Genomic DNA, 4874 nt, shown 5'->3' on the forward strand with positions numbered 1-4874 from the left:
ATTTCTTCACTGAATAAGAAACTTAGTTTTGCAGGATACAGAATCCTGGGCTGGCAGTTGTTTTGTTTGGGAAAATTGAACTTAGAGGCCCTGTCTCTTCTGGCTTATAAACTTCTGCTGGAAAGTACCCTGTCATCCTAATGGCTTGCCTTTGTAGGTCAGCAGCTGCTGCTCATGCCTTGCTGCTTGTAGGATTTTTTCTTTTAATTTGATCTTGGTCAAGTTAATTACAATAAGTCTAAAAAAATGTTTTGGGGGCTCGGCGCCTGTAGCTCAAGCGACTAAGACACCAGCCACATACACCTGAGCTGGCAGGTTCGAATCCAGCCTGGGCCTGCCAAACAACAATGACGGCTGCAACCAAACAATAGCCAGGCATTGTGGCGGGCGCCTATAGTCCCAGCTACTTGGAGGCAGAGGCAGGAGAATTGCTTGAGCCCAGGAGCTGGAGGTTGCTATGAGCTGTGATGCCACGGCACTCTGCCCAGGGGTACAGCTTGAGGCTCTGTCTCAGAAGGAAAAAAAAAATGTTTTAGGCTCCAGGCTCCTGCAAAGCTAGCGCTGCTGCCGTCTCCCTTCAGTCACCATCATGATTATCTACCGGGACCTCATCAGCCACGATGAGATGTTCTCCGACATTTGCAAGTTCTGAGAGATCGCGGACGGCCTATGCCTGGAGGTGGAGGGGAAGACGGTCAGTACGACAGAGGGTAACATTGATGACTTGCTCATTGGTGGAAATGCTTCCACTGAAAGACCTGAGGGCGAAGGTACCGAAAGCACAGTTATCACTGGTGTTGATATTGTCACGAACCATCACTTGCAGGAAACCAGCTTCACAAAAGAAGCCTACAAGAAGTACATCAAAGATTACATGAAGTCAGTCAAAGGCAAACTTGAGGAACAGAGACCAGAAAGAGTAAAACCTTTTATGATAGGGGATGCAGAACAAATCAAGCACATCCTGGCTAATTTCAAAAACTACCAGTTCTTTATTGGTGAAAACATGAATCCAGATGGCATGGTTGCTCTCCTGGACTACCGTGAGGACAGTGTGACCCCACATGATTTTCTTTAAGGATGGTTTAGAAATGGAAAAATGTTAACAAATTTGGCAATGACTTTGGATCTATCACCTGTCATCATGACTGGCTGCTGCTTGTCACCCACACAACATCAGGACTTAAGACAAATGGGACTGATGTCATCTTGAACTCTTCATTTATTTTGACCATGATTTATTTGGAGCGGAGGCATTGTTTTTAAGGAAAAACATGTCATGTAGGTTGTTTAAAAATAAAATGCATTTAAACTCAAAAAAAACCCCAAAAAGTTCTGTTTGGATTGAGTTGTCCTGGAGGTCAATAGCCACCTAGGAACTGCACATCTTGGTCTCTGGCCATGCTTGTGAAGTTTTCAAATATAATGTTTTGGACTAGAACTTGTGTGCTTTTGGGACTCTTTTCTTCTGCTTTTGGGACTCTTTTCTTCTTCTTCAGGGATATCTGCTATTCATATGTTTGTGTGCTTTGCATAGTCCCATATCTCTAAGAGATTGCTCTGCTTTTGCTCTCTTCTTTTCTGCCTCCGCAAATGACTGGGTTAGCTCAGAAGTCTTATCTTGCTGTTCTGAGATTCTTTCTTCTCCATGGTCTAATCTGTTGCTGAGATGCTCTTCTGTGTTTCAAAACTCCTTCAATGCCTCTTTCAATTCCTTAAGCTCTATTATATCTTTCCTAATTATGTCCAGACCCTTGGTGACTTTGTCTTTAATTTTACTGATTTCTTAAGATAATTTTTTTGTAGAGACAGAGTCTCACGTTATGGCCCTCGGTAGAGTGCCGTGGCCTCACACAGCTCACAGCAACCTCCAACTCCTGGGCTTAAGCGATTCTCTTGCCTCAGCCTCCCGAGTAGCTGGAACTACAGGCGCCCGCCACAACGCCCGGCTATTTTTTTTTTTGGTTGCAGTTCAGCCGGGGCCGGGTTTGAACCCGCCACCCTCGGTATATGGGGCTGGCGCCTTACCGACTGAGCCACAGGCGCCGCCCTTCTTAAGATAATTTTTGGACTACTTTTTCCAGTATCTCTTCAACTTCATTCATCTTACTTGCCATCCAAATTTTGAATTCTGTTTGTCATGTCAAGCATTTCTGTATGGATGGCATTATCTGCCGTGGCTTCATTGTAATCCCTTGGGGGACTTGTTCTGTTCTGAATATTTTTATTGTCAGGGTTCTTTTGCTGAATTGTCCCCACGTGTGTTTTCTATATATATATTTTTTAACTGTAATCTAAAGGTTAGTGTGCTCCTGAATGGTGGTTGAGGGATATTCTTGCGATGCTTGTTTAGCTTAGCTTACAGGCAGCACTCGGGCCCGGAGGGTGGAGTTGTGGCCAGACAAGTGGCATAGCAGTCTGCCAGCTTCAGTGCTGCTCAGCGGGCTCTAGGGCTGTTTGGATGCCCAGTCAAGTGGGCTGATGCCACACCAGCCGCGCTGGAATGCAGAGCTCTCCACGCTCCTTCTAGGACTTGCCAAAGTGAGACCCAGCGGGAGCATCTCAGCAGGTTTTAGGGCTACTCTGCTGCCAGATCCCTGGGGCTGGTATCAGTTTCAGAGGCCTTAAGGGTGAAGCTCTCTATGCCTCTTCCAGGACCTAATGGAGTGACATGGCGGCTTGCCGTTCTGCCACACACTCAGCAGGTTTTAGGGTCATTGGGATACCAACCATGACAGGCTGAAGTCAGTTTAGAGGTCTCAGGATGTAGAGTCCACCACACCCTTTCCAGAATTTGCCAAAGTGCAGCAGTAGCTTGCTGTTCTTCTGGCCAACTCAGAAGGGTTTTAGGGTCACTTGGGTCCTATATCCAGCAGTATGATAGTAGTTCCAAAGGCCCCAGGATATAGAGCTCACCACATCTCTTCCAGGACTTGCCAAAGTAAAGCTGCCACCTGACCAGTCAGCAGGGCTTTAGAGATGCTTGGATACTAAAAACAGCCTAGGGTGTGGGGAGGCTCTCTGAGAGCAGCAAGCCGCAGGAACTCTCAGCCCGTGGGAGTGCCATCCTCACCACCATGGGGGAAAGCTTAACTAGATCATCACGGGGAGGGTGAGGAGGGCATGTGGGGAGATTGTGAGCTCTGCAGACGGAGGCTTCCCTTACCCTTTTATTTGTCTTCGAGATCCTCCAGCTCTGTTCTGTTCTGCCCCTGTCTGCCTCTTGCTTCTTTCCTCTCCCGCATCTTCATCCTCACAGCTGTTCATGGTGTGGTCACCTGTTCCTTCTTTCCCTGTGATCTACCCCCCGATCGCAGTTGCTCTCCACTGCCTCCCTTCTAACCCTCCTACCTCTTGCCAGGACAGTCCAACGAGAGCTGCCTCTAGCCAGCATCTTGCTGGCAACCCCAAAGAATGGATTTTTGATGTTCTCAGCATAAAAGGTGATGAATTGGTAAGGTGATGAATATGTAGTGTCTGATTGAATCTTTCCCCATTGTATACATTGGTCAAAATCTCACATTGTATGCCACAAATATACACAATTACTAGTTGCCAATTAAAATAACAAAGACTGAAAATAGAAAATGTAAGATGGTTACTCACTCACTCACACTGTTTGGCCGAGGCCTTCTCCCAGTGCCAGTCTGAGTCAGGGCTGAGAAAACAGACTAAGTTCCCGCCTGCCAGGAGCTTACATTCTAAAGGGGAATAGGCATTGCAGGAGAATGGATCAAGTTATAAATCCGTGCGTTAACTTGCTACTTATGTGAGGTAGTGAGAATTATTGGAAGAAGATAAAGTGTGGAGATGTAATACACAGGAACAGAGTGGGGGGTACCAGAGTAGAATGGGAGGTCAGGTTGGCCCCCCTGAGGAGGTGGGAAGGACTAGATTTGAGCAATTAGAAGGAGCCAGACACATAGAGAGTGCAGCAAGAGGACTGTCTGATGTTATGCGTTATAAAAAAAAATGAGGAAAATGGAGAAAAGGGGGAAGGCTGGAGGGCTATTATGACTGAAACACGCCCTGTTCGAACCTTCTGCAATCTCCCCAGAAAGTCCTCTTTCTGTCTAAGCTCTTCTGTGTGGGCTTCTGTTCACAGCAGCCAAGGAGTGTGTGTTCTCGCCAGGACACCAGGCAGAATTCAATAACCTCCAGGACAGCTTTTTTTTTTTTTTTTTGTAGAGACAGAGTCTCACTGTACCGCCATCGGGTAGAGTGCCGTGGCGTCACACGGCTCACAGCAACCTCTAACTCTTGGGCTTATGCGATTCTCTTGCCTCAGCCTCCCGAGCCAGGACAGCTTTATAAGCATGCTCTAGAAGTGCATGAGGGAGTAACGATTCTGACTTAGCAACTGAGCTGAGACTTGTGCAGGAACAGAGTGTGGTCTGGTACAGAAAGCCCAGGGCTGGAAGACCCATGTGGTGCAAAGAAGGGAATCAGCAGGGCACCCCCACAAGCACCACCAGCACAGTCACTGTCATCTGCCAGACATCCTTCTGTTTAATTCCCACCATAATCTTTCCAACAACACTATAAAGGAGATATAATTATCTCCGTTAAGGAAAAAAACGATGTCGAGATAACATAAGTGATTATACCGAGGTCACAACATTTATAAGTGCCAGAGCTGGGATTTGGATCAAAGTTGGTTGCAATGCAAAGCCAGTCTCTTAAGCCCTATACTATGGACCATTTTATGGACACATAAGTACTTTAAGAAAATAAATCAGCTATACAGAAACTGACATTATTTTTCAGGGAGAAAAGGGAGATCTGTACAGCAGAGAAGGAAGAGTTAAGTTATGGTGGAAGAAATGGAGCCCAGTCCTCCCGCATAAAGTTACTTCTACTTGAACATCGTGGGG

At 46.5% G+C, this 4874-nt stretch overlaps 1 pseudogene; it reads left to right on the top strand.

The window, feature by feature from the left end:
- Window positions 1–589: 589 nt before the first annotated feature.
- LOC128597058 (translationally-controlled tumor protein-like) lies at window positions 590–1106 on the top strand (annotated as a pseudogene).
- The last annotated feature ends 3768 nt before the right edge of the window (window positions 1107–4874 follow it).

Source organism: Nycticebus coucang, chromosome 10, assembly GCF_027406575.1.
Source record: "Nycticebus coucang isolate mNycCou1 chromosome 10, mNycCou1.pri, whole genome shotgun sequence".
Lineage (NCBI taxonomy): Eukaryota > Metazoa > Chordata > Mammalia > Primates > Lorisidae > Nycticebus > Nycticebus coucang.